This window comes from Bidens hawaiensis, unplaced genomic scaffold (genome assembly GCF_021521415.1).
Source record: "Bidens hawaiensis isolate Kalapana, Puna unplaced genomic scaffold, B.hawaiensis_p1.1 tig00015852_1, whole genome shotgun sequence".
Classification (NCBI taxonomy): domain Eukaryota; kingdom Viridiplantae; phylum Streptophyta; class Magnoliopsida; order Asterales; family Asteraceae; genus Bidens; species Bidens hawaiensis.
Genome location: NW_027492416.1, coordinates 114,327 through 127,172, shown reverse-complemented (window position 1 = coordinate 127,172; position 12,846 = coordinate 114,327). Strand labels below are relative to the sequence as shown.

General features: G+C 39.3%; 1 pseudogene; it reads right to left on the bottom strand.

Annotated features, from left to right (window-relative positions):
• Window positions 1-2,562: 2,562 nt before the first annotated feature.
• LOC143549875 (cation/calcium exchanger 4 pseudogene) lies at window positions 2,563-4,551 on the bottom strand (annotated as a pseudogene).
• Between the last annotated feature and the right edge of the window lie 8,295 nt (window positions 4,552-12,846).

Sequence of the window (12,846 nt, the reverse complement as noted above, 5' to 3'; positions counted from 1 at the left end):
TCACCTACACGTGATAGGCCTATTAAGATAGAAATTACGTCCAATAGTGTTTCTATTTTGTTCAGTTTACATTGTATGAAATACGGTAAAAAAAATTTGAACGTTACCCCTCATTTTGTTCTAGATCTGTCATTGACGGTATATGTCCAAAGTAATGCTATAATAAGTGCGGAACGGTGTCCTTTCTGCAATGATATTTTCGAATTCCGAGGATCATATACTTATAACATGGTGTACGGTGATCACTATTTGACAATTAGTTGGCCAAAGGTGCAAGCTCCCATATATGGCATATCTATACTTTCCTATACGGGATCTACTTGACATTCATAAAAGCCTACTCTCCTATTCGATTAGAAATAAAGTTTTCATGTGGTGATTCTTACCACTTGTTAGTGTATATAACGAACAAAAATGATATCATTTATAATAACAAAAAAGCATTCATCAATAAGATCATGAAGATGATAAAGAGTGCAAACTTCATGTGAGTTAAGTATAGGAAAACCTAAATTCATTAGTATTTGAAGTCACTTTCATCCTCTGCATTTTGGTGTTTAATAGTGTTCACAAAAAAAACTAATCAAAATAGTGGTTGGCTCATCGAACTAAACTTCTCTTTAGTAGTTATATAGCCATTTTATGTAGTGTGAATAAATACTTTTAATTTGTTTAAACAAGTTGTGTAAGGATTGCTTATTGCTACTCATAAATCTATTAGTTGTTTTATTACAAAATAACTAGCATTTTTGTAAGCAATGCAAAAGTGCGACAAATGCCATTCAAAAAAAGTGTGGCAAGTGGCACTAGCATAAAGAACGTATGCTTTTATTGAAATGTGTGATAACATTTAATGAAATTTGGCTTTTGTTAGAAGAAAAAAACAGAGAGAGAAAATATTTTTTTTTTCCTTTTTGTAACGACTGGATATTATTAAATATTATGAAAATAACAAGAAGCTAAAGAGCTAAATACAATAACTGCCATTCCAGCATATTGTCTCTTCTCCTTCAACTTTGCACAATATCAAACTAGATAATATTATTATATATTCTCAGAATATTCTCAACCATCAAAACTCGATGAATATGCCTTTAATCCTCATAAAATATCTCATTTTATTATTAATTGCAGCCTCTACACTCTATTAACTACTCTTTTGTTTTTAATCTTTTTGTTTCGTTTTGTGTGCAGCTCCCAGAGAACTCTATGCGTCTTAACTCCAAATTAACGACAAAGACACAATCTGTAAATATATATATATATTTACAGATTGTGTAATATATATATATATATATATATATTAAATGATACGTCTGATTTTAGATTTGTGTATGGTGATGATAAGAGACTACGCAAGTAAGTACTTTCACCAGTTGAATCCTTAAACTGAACGGGATTTATCTTTCGGAAGAATGTTCACAGACGTTAGCCTTAAGTGGAGGTTTTTTCTGAATCAAAAGACGAGTGTATCCCGATGTAGTGACTTTAGCAAGTAGCACAATTTGAATGATTCGTTGGCCGTTTAAAAATGTATGTATAAAAATGAATTTTATTTTCACATATTAAATGATACGTAACCGTATCAGTAAAAGTAAGGGCGTGTATGGGTTGGCTTTGAGTTAAAACTGAATCATAAACTGAAATTTTGGTTTTAAATTTTTAAAAACTGCTCATTTTCTGTTTTCAGTTTGGTGTTTTATGTTTTGCCTTTTGGGCGGAATAAAATTGACTTAAAATACTAAATTTGGGCCTAATTTTTTGGGTTAAGTTACAGCTAATTCATTATTTATATACATTTGGGCAAAATATTTGGGTCAGATGCTTTATTAACTTCTTATAGATTACTGAAAGTTTTTTTATATATAAAAAGTATAAAAGTCTATATATTCGGTTTGATTTGTTTTTTCGAATTTTATTATATGTAAAACCAAAACTGAAACGAAAGCTTGATTTTTACGAAAACAAAAAACCAAATCGTTGGTTTTTGTTTCGGTTTGTTGATTCGGGAATTTTAGTTTTAGATTGGTTTTTTCGGTTATATACACACCCCTAACTAAAAATGTAGTTTTTTTTTTCTCTCTATATTATGCATGCACGTATATTAGTTATTTTCATGATTTTGTCAAGGTTAAAATATAAATATTGTATTTACTTCCCTTAACTTTATTTGCGTACCAAATACAATTGATTTGTGAATCCCAAAAGTTAATTACTATGGCTAGTCCTTAGCTTGATAAGTTATCAAGGATTTTTACCATTCAGGTGTCTTGTCATTTAAAGGATTAAATAAAGTTTCTTGTACTTAAATCACAACCAGTTATAAAATAAGGTTAAATCATTCACTTCATCTACAATAATTACACAAATTAATAATTCAATGAAATTATGCATTTGTTATCAGCTGGTTTTCAAAACCAATCAGCAAATCAAATTGTTCAGGTCCTGTTTAGAGGGGAGGAAAAAAACAACCGATATGAAGATATAACAAAACAACCCGTCACGAAACCAAACCGAAAACACCTCCTATTGATTGAACCAAATAAAATTACATACCCGCTACTCGCTAGTTAAGACAATAATAGAAGTAAAACAACAGCTATGATAAGATAAAACCATCCAATAACTATACAAATTAAAGGAACTACAAACATACTATGTAAGCATATATTATGTATACAAACCTATACCCTATAAAACATATCTACTCCTTCGCCAAACCGTTAATAGTTACGTGCTACAACGGTTTTATCATTTACCATTGTCAAGTGATCCAGAACCTATAGACATCCCTAATCGTGTTCCTAGAAACATGACGTAAATCACCATAAGACCTAGCCCAAACGACTTGGTTAACTGCATACCGTTTCTAGGCAACATTACTAGTGCCCAAAGCAAGCCGAGTATTAGAAACCCTACGTTACAAAAAAGCCCAACATCACCTGACATTGTATAAGATCCGGGCCTCTGTGACCATGATCCAATTAGCATACAAATCCCCAAGCCAACAAGCGTGTTGAACATAGGACCTGCGTAGCATCCAGACACGGCTATCTGCACACCTTCACCTCCATGGACCGCTAATGCTACATTTGACATTAAGTCACCCATTGAATTACCCCATGCTAAAACCGTCAACCCAAGTATCGATGGGTTGATCCCAAATATTAACCCAAATGCCACTAATAATGCTACCAACTCGTTAGCTATCATGTAGAACCAAACTATACTCATAAAGAAACCACCAAGAACCCATGGAAGCAACCACTTCTGAGGCGGTTGGTCCGGTCGGGTGCATATGAAGGCTACACCACCTAACACGCACCCAAGAACCGCAGCAGCTAAGTAGATAAGACCTATGGCTAGTTGACTTTGACTCTCGTTGTGTTCGGTGTTCCAAAGAAACGCTAAAAGCAAAGGTGCAAATGTAACACTGGCAACCGCGTAACCCTTTGACCATCTTTCTTCTTCTATTATGGGAATTGTTAAGCTTCTTGGAAGTGTTAGCGGTAACTCTAACCATGAAACCAGCTTGGAACACGAAAAGGACGAATCTTTATCTTTACTCTCATGAATCGACACGTCATCATTCCATCCCCAAATATGGTTTGTGACATCTTCTGAACCTTGTCCAACAACCTCCGAATAGATTGCAACATTCGAACTCCACATCCAATGTGGAACCTTGGACTCAATCAAATGCGGCACATCATCAGATTCTGCAACCGACACACGATCCGATTCATGATCCTTACTTTCAAGATTTTCAAGATCATCATCTATTTGCGTAACAGATAATAAGGGGACACAAGTCTCCCCTTTCAAAACACCAACTTTTCGCCTAAAGAACTCGTTAGCAGCAACTAACGTAGCATAAACAACATAAATCGAAACAAACGCGATCGCGCCACCTATACTAACACTCCCAATAAGCAAGATCACAGCAAGAGACACAACAGCAAACAGCAGCACAGAAACATCTCTAACAAAACACTTCTTATCAACACTCACAACCTGATCCGACACACAAACCGAAATCGTCCCAACAACGATACACGTCACGAAAATCGCCCCACCCAGAATACTACTAAGTCCAACATCACCATTATCCGTACCCGCGAAAGCCGCTATGCTAGCAAACACATCAGGAGCACCATTCCCTAATGGAAGCAAAGTCACCCCAGCTAAAGTAGGTGATAACCTCAACAAATTAGACAACTTTTCAAGAGAACAACAGAAATAATCAGCAGCAGTGTTTCCCAACAGATAAAACAGAGCAGCTAACCAAACAACAAGCACAATATACCCAACAGAATTATGCTTTTGACAAGAACAGTAAAAGAAACTCAAATAATTAAAACACCCATCAGAGTTACATTGAGGGTAAGCCATCAAGAACTCACATTCACTTTCAAAACCCTCATGCTGATTCAGTCCAGTGCAATCAGGTGGGGTTGTGATGGACAACTTATCCGTGGTAAGAAACCCGACCCGGGTTCTCCCCATGGAGCTCCGATCATGGGTCAGGGTGTGAAAGCAAAAAACAAGAAACACAAGGGCGAAAACAATATGCAAAGATCCACGGATGCGGTCCATTAACACCAGAAAAAGATCCGATTTTTATGATCTTTCTTTCAATTTGGGGCGAAATCAACAAAACCCATGTAACAAAACTGCAATCTAGACAAAACCCATGTGACAAGTTTCAAGACTTTTAATGGGTAATGATGATCAAGAAAGAAAGAAAGAAAGATGATAAAAAGGAGATGAATTGAGGGTTGTTTATTTAAGTTGTAAGGATTGTGATGGTTGGAAAGATGATGGCTTGTGTTTTGGTTTTTGTAATGAGTGTGAACGTGAATTGAATGAAGTAGTTCACATATTTAGGGGTGGGTGGGTGGGTGGGTTAGTGGGCTGTCATTTTCGGTTAATTAATTGTGACAAGAGGTTACCGGCAAATGATTTATTAATCATGTTTTAATATAAGATTCTAGTTGATTCTTCCGTAGCTGATACGAGCGAGTTTAGGAAATTTAATGATTAAACTTTGTATTTTATACACAAATGTATAAGTTGATATTATCTATTTATTAATTTATATGTTGCTATATTGGGAAAACTAATGATTACACTTGTATTTTAGGTCAAATACAAGTATATGATATTGCTATTGTTAGACCATGCATAATGGGCTTTGTCTCTTACCGAAAACCCCAGAGAACATCATCCTCGAGAGCGTTTTGGGTTGAGTTTTGGTTTGAAGAGTTTTCTACTAAGCACCAGGTGAGGGAGAATTTGACCAATCAAGGTTTTATGACTTCACATTTCACATTTGAATCTTTATTTATATTAAAAATTAAAAAAAAATAATAATCATGTAATCATTGAATTATGGGGTCTTTTACTACCGCACTACTTTTTGCAAATGTTGGTAAAATGTCTCATTACTAACTGAGATGTCACGTATCGCAAAACGTCCACATGTGAAGAGTTATGACTACACATTGATCTTATAAAAGATTACTAATAAAAGCACTTCCTTTAATTTACTTTCATCCACTTGTTCAGTTTCATTTGACTTGCGTAAACAATCGTTCCTTATGATTAGGGGCGTCAACAACTTGAGACGTGACCAAGCTCGTTAAGGCACTCGGTTCGTTTTTTACTTAAGAGTGTTCGAGCCCGTCTCACAAGTAATTTTTCAAACTTGAGCTTAGCTTGTTTATTATTTTTAATTATTTAATCAGTTTATAATTATTTACATATGTATTTATAATCATAGCTTTTGTATATAATATTAATATATATTCCTTAATTTCAATCATAATTTTATATATAATAACTATATAAATATTTTTAAATTAAAAACTCGCTTGGGATCCTGTTTTTGGTCTACATAGTAATTATATTCAAGTGTTTTTTTCTTATCAACACAATCCACTGTTGCACACAATCCAAATGTTGTAATAGTGGCTTTGTACGTTTAAATCTTCATCAAATCTAAACTCTCAAGACATCTTTGTATTGTTGTGATAATTGAATTAAGGTATTAGTTCACATGTTTAAAATTAGTTTTATTGCCATATTTATATGTGGTTTTATTTGATATGTGTTTCCTAGTTATCGAAGTAATTCTTAAGGAATAAGAAAAGCAACGTGTCTACCAAATAGTGTATGGATAGAAGACTCATGAGGTATTTAATATTCCTTTTAAGTTGATAAAGCTACAAGAATAATTTAATTGGAAGAAATGATTGAAGCGTTTAGAACGCGTACCCTACCAAGCATCAATACTTTGTTAATGTGTAATTATAATATGTGTGCATGTAATATTGAAGAGGTAGGTTCCAGCAGAGCCCAGTTGGACCCGCAAGACCCACCTTTAAGAGGGACGTCTGCGCAGAAACCAACTGGGTCCGCAGGACCCACCATGCTCAGAGACGTGACGTCCTTACCCGCAGTACGCAAGCTGTTCCTGCAGGAAAAGCCTCCCAATGGTGAAGTACTCTGCCTGTTCCCGCAGCTACGGATACAAGCCATCAGGGAAGGCTACCTGCGCAGCAAAGCTACACGCACAAGGCACTTAACTCTTAAATAATTCAGTAATGTCACCTGAAGAAGGAGTGAGCAAGCCGGGAACACTCCCGCACAAAGCCGGGAGAACTCCCGCCCAAATGAGCCAGTCCGTATGATACTGGAGGATCTTTTGTACTGTACCTGACGAGGTATGGACAAAAGATCTGATCAAGGATATGACAGCTCACTGACAACAGTATGACGAGCAGCACGCTCTTGTACTGTATGTCACTATTAGCCGCTGCCTACTCACCAACCTGTCGGAGGACGTGCATGGCATGGCCTGCAGTTGGTGGAACAGGAATAGTACACAGCCGGCCTGGTCACTATCAGCCGCTGCCTATCCACCAACCACCAGCATGGCATGTGCGTAGCCCACAGTTGGCAGAACAGGAACATTATTCAGCCGGCTGTACCTGCTTGGAAACCTACCTTCGGCTATAAATACTCCAACACCTTGGAATGGTATCATCTTATCTCATATCTCATATCTTGATATATTACCTGATATCTGCTCTAGTCATTCTCTTAATATACACTAATATTCAAGAGCAATCTAGTCTGATTCTCACGTCGGAGGGTGGTCACAAGGAGGTACCCCCCATTCTCAGTGACGAGCTCACGGTGTCTGTTTTGCAGGTTATCAGAAGAACCATCTTTGCCGGATCTAACCCCTCGTGGGAAACATCTATTTAACCCCCAGATTATCCGTAATCTGCCCGGGGTCGATTAGTGTTTCTTCATTGGCGCCATCCGTGCATAAAAGCTAGAACTTAATTCTCTCAGTTTTCTCAAAACTTCTGGAAAGATGGTTAAAGTTACTCCGGTCCCAAAACCAACGAGTGACCAAGAAACCCCGGTAACCACAACCCCAGCTACTGGGGGGAGTACCGGCGACTACACAGTTTTTACGAACACTACCCCGGTTACCCAAACCGGGGCAAGTGCAGTAAAATTTACGAACACTACCCCAGTTACCCGAGCTGGGGCAAGTGCAGTAAATAACTTTCACTGGGATTCACCGATACCCAGTTAGAGAGACAACGGACGAAGCTCCCCCGCCAAACACTCGATGAAGTTAAAGCGTGGGCGGAAGCACGTCAAAAAGAATTCCAAGCTGAGTTGAATGAACACTTACGTTCACTCCAACAGGCTGATGAATTCGGCGAGTACTTGGACGATGATTCGGAGGATGAAGGTTCCCTGGACGGATCACACGAGATATCTCGGTCTACTCAGGTACGGAATCCCTGCGTAGATCGTTACGAGCGGAGAAAGCAAATCAAACAAACACACACGAATAAACCGAAACACGTTATATATTAATAACCGAACTCACGTGATATGAATCACTGATACAGACTTAGATCAACTCGATCGACTCAAACGACTTACTTCTTGACTTACTCAAAACAAGCCGTAACCTATATATAAATACACGACAACTTCGCCTGATATGTTCAGGCGAAGTTGTCCATAACTTCGTTTGTTCAACAAGTTCGCCTAGGCGAACTTGTTAACAACTTCGCTTAAACAAAAACATAAATAACATTACAGACTCGATTACAGACACTAGACTATGAACTACTGACATTTATGCACCAACAGACTCCCCCTTGGCAGTAGCTTCATATCTTGATCTTTAAGTTCTTGTCTTGTAATCTTCACGCATGCACTCCTTCTCTAACACATACCGTGACTACTCGCTGATACTTCCTCGCTTCGTCTTTCCAAGCAGGAATATGGAATATCTTCTTTTCATTCAACACTTGCAGATCAGCTTTCGATAAGTTAACAAGATGCATCGGATCATACACCCTCAGCACTTCTTGTTCGTCTTCGTCTTCCATCACGGCTTCAGCAGTCTGGCAATCAACATACCACCATTTAAGATTCTTCAACACATCTTGAGGCATAATCTTCATTGGAACCTCCTTAATGCATCGAATCGGTTTGTACTTCATTACCATCCACGGCTTGCCATCTGCTCTCATTCCCCTTTCTTTATCTTCCACTAGCTTTCCCTTCTGTGGCTTTAATAACTCAAACTTCTTCTCTTTTATGCTTTCTTTCCACACGATCTTCCCAATAACCCTTGCCATGTTGTCGTCGCTTCTATTGATCAGCCCCAATCTAGCCAAATCCTTCACCTCACATTCCGGCAATGTATTGAGAGATCTCAACGTTCTTTTAAAATACTGAATTCCATCAAAACGTTTCACCACAAACAACTTTATCTGTTCATCATATATCCAACAAATAATTCCTTTCTTCGACTCAGCATAGCCTTTGATATTATAACTCTTCTTGAACATGGTTGGAACAGCAGGCTTCTTAGTTTTAATAAACCAATGAGCACAACCTTCCTTCCACCTAGGCTGCTCCTCCCACTCAGTCTCATCATTTTCCATCTCAGTACCCATATCGGCTTTCTCAACATCTGGGATCTCGTGTTCAACATTTTCTTCAATTATTTCACCTTCTTCAATCCCATATCGGCTGTGGAAGTCCCAAGAGCTTGAGTAGTTCTTGGCAACTCACCACCTGCACCTTTCGGTGCATTGGGATTATCGTCTCTGTCATTTCTCTTCTTCGTCCTTAACTCGTCGCCTCTACAGCCTGTCTCCCCCTGAGATGCCAAGAACTCCTTCATACCATCTATAATTCGCCCATGTTCAACCAGGAGGAACGACTGTAATTGATTCTCTGCTACAAGGCGCTGAATAGCCTGGGTCTGGATAAAGTTTATCCTTGATTGCTCTGCCACGACCCGTTCAAGTGCAGCTATTCTCTCCGAGTCTGAGAGGGTTGCATCGAAATCAAACCTCATGTTAGATGTATCTGGAGTATACTCAGCAGGGATCTCGAATGTAACCGGGACATCAGAAGCAGTTGTGGACGTAACCGTAGGTGGTATCGTGACCGACAACCCTGCAGTTGCAACGACGGTAGACTCTACAAATTGTGCCACCACCTCTGAAGGAGTAAGCGTTGGAGGTGGTAACGACACAATCTCCGGAGTCGTCGTCTGTAGTGTGATGGATGGGATGCCGACAGCTGATGTAGCCACCACGGGAACATCCGCGGCGCTTGTAACCTGTACAGAAGTAGGAACAATCGACGTACCTGACAGTGCGGATGGAGCGAACCGTACAACTTTTGAAGTCTCTCCAGCTCCCATACCTGCACCTGTCCTTTCACGTCTTGATCGTCTAATCAGCTTATGAATATCCTCTTCTTCTTCTTCTGACTCAGTATCATCAACTGTCCTCTTCCTCTTCCCAATCGTCCTTTCACGTCTCACCAACATCTTTCTCGCCTCATCCATAATGTCATCAAGATCTGAGTCAGCCACCATCGTAGCTGCTCTAGTAACACGCACTTCCCTAACCTGTGCAGCAGAGACCTGCACCTCTTCTTGTGGATCAAACCGGTCCATGTCGAAGAATCCTTGGCCACCAAATGCAGCATCAAGGTCTACATCCTCCTCAGCCGACACCACAGGCACAGTAGGTACATCTCGAGTTGCTCCTGCATGTTGTGGTTGAGGGTCTCTGAACTCATCCCCCCGAGCTGGCACATACCCCGGGTTTATTAAGAACCCAAAGAGTGGAGTATGCCTTGGACGACGTTCAGGCTTGCTCCTCGCACTCGAAGTACGGCATTGAGCAAAGATACGTTTGCTCACACTCTCCACGTATCGTATTGGGCGTCGTTGAGGCAAATTTGGAGCCACATGGTTCAAGATCATCTGGATGAATCTTGGATATATTATGAACCGCTCACGAGCCATCGCCCTCCTCTGTCTGTCGATCTCATAAAAGACCATCTGACTGAAGCTATAACGTTTGTTATATGTCAGAGCAGTCATTGCGGACTGCATGGTCGCACCCATTCCGTCAGTACCCGCCTTCCTCCCAGACATACACACAATCATGACGTGCATGAGGAAGCGCCACTGATCGAGCAGGAACCCCTTCCGTCTCTGGGTATCGCCCAAGGGACCAGAATATCCCATTCGTAGGAATGCTCCATCAAGAAACGGAGCCACAAAGTCAGTTGGGTCGTCCCGAGTCTCCTCTCCAAAACGTAACGCCACCCGTATTTGTTCAGACGAGAACTGAACTTCTTGGTTGTTGACGGTTGCTCGCATAACCGGGGGCTCAACACGGCAATCGTATTCCACCGTCTGCCAGAAATCCTCGATATTTGGTAAGGATATCGGCAGAGTCGTCGTGATTGCGTGGAATATCCTCGAGCGAATGAGGAATGTGATGATCTCACGGTAGTCTTCAACTCCGCTCGCTTCCGGGTCTAAGGTAATGTACATATTGTGACCCGGAAAAAATTGCCTCTGGTTATCTCCGTCATCGCCTCCAGCACCTCCAGCACCGGCAACAGCAGCCATATCTGCAACAAACGAATCAAGTTAGATAAACGTTAAAGCATAACACAAGTTCGCTTGTTACCATGAGCGAAGTTGTGATTAAATATGTATCGGCGAAGTTAAAGTTGGGGCGAAGTTAAGAACAACTTCGCGTCAGCCACAAGTTCGTCTGATAACTGATAAGTTAAAAGGTCCAGGCGAAGTTAATGATAACTTCGCCTCACCACAGCATCGCCTCAGGCGAAGTTGAGACTCAGGCGAAGTTACGGATAACTTCGCCCAAACCTTAAGTTCGCCTGAATCTGAATCGGCGACAGTGAGATCGATTCAAACATCGAAAATCTGGTGTTTCGGTCAATTTAGACGATTAAGGAGACTAAAACACATGATAGTAAAGTAATCCGGACGATCAGTTTGTTCATGAACACGGAAAACAAGTTTTGAAATCGGGTATAGGTTTCGAACATCCGAGGTCGCTAACCGGGTGTCGAAACAACCTAGGATTAACAACATTGAACATCGAGTATAAGATATAGAACCCAAACACACCTTGAATACTGATTGAAATCGGAAAAAAAAAGATAATCGGATGAAAAACGGATTAAGTTCGCTGTGATAATCGAGGATAAGTTCGCTGATATTGAAAGTTATGAACAGTTTGACCTTAAAAATTCTTTATATAGGGTCAGATATTATACAGGCGAAGTTAAGGTTAACTTCGCCTAGGCGAAGTTATTCATAAGTTCGCCTGTTTAACAACATCGCCTATATTTACAAAATCAACCCTTATAATTCGAAAATTTTGCAATTAACTTTTAAAACTTCCCTTTAAGAATCAAATAACACGATCAAGTCCAAGTAACCATTTATAAAAGCAAACAACTACATAAAAAGAAAACTTTAACAATTAAAGTATAAGGGATCAAATTTCAGTCTCGATAGGGACTACTACGTTTTAGAAAAGATCCGAACAGGAATCATACTAATTATGTGACTGTCACATAGATCCGTGTTTAGCTGTATTATGACATATAGAGACAGGTTGTAAGCAGGTAAATAACTTAAGATGGTTTTCATCGTTTCTGTGATACGAGTTAAGTTCAATTAAGCTCAAAAATTAAGTGGGCAACAACTCAGAGATTATGATGCCTCCTATCTATTCTCAAAGCGTATTTGGCTTTCCCCAAGTCACCCCGAATTGACTTTGACTCTTAGTGTCTGATTAAGTTTGTAATTATTCTTCATCTCCTTCCCGTTCTCTTTCTTACTCCATGATTAAGAAGTCTTGATATGTTGAACTCTAGAATGTTTCAATAACTCATAAGTGTTTTTTTTTTTTTTTTTTTTTTATGATAAACATTTACATAGACTTCAGAGTAGTAACCAACTGCAAGTCCCGAATCTGGATCACTGCAGTTTCTTGAAACGCTATCTTCACGGGAATCAGAACACTTACGGGCTCGTGTATGACTGGGTAATCGCTTTTCTGCCTATCATTCGGAAAGATATATATGAAGACATGCAAAACTCGTAAGGAGTTTCCACGTAAAATCAAGTAGTTTTAGTTTGTATCACATCTACTTTTACGCACCATAAAAAGTTACCATGACATACAATGACTGTCCTAAAGCCTTTTAAGCCTAATAACTTCACTAGTTAAGCACACAGAATCAGTATATCTATCATTTTCCAAGGTTGGATCAATTTTCTGTTAAACATAGCTAACGAACTTCTTACGAAGTAGTAGACTTGAAAAATAATTTCATTTCCCTCAAAAAAATTTTTAACATTAATCGCCCCGACCAAAACAAAGTCTTCAGGTAAACAGTTATCCCGAAGATCCAATGGATCAGCTGGACCGACCACATACTAGTATGTGTCCT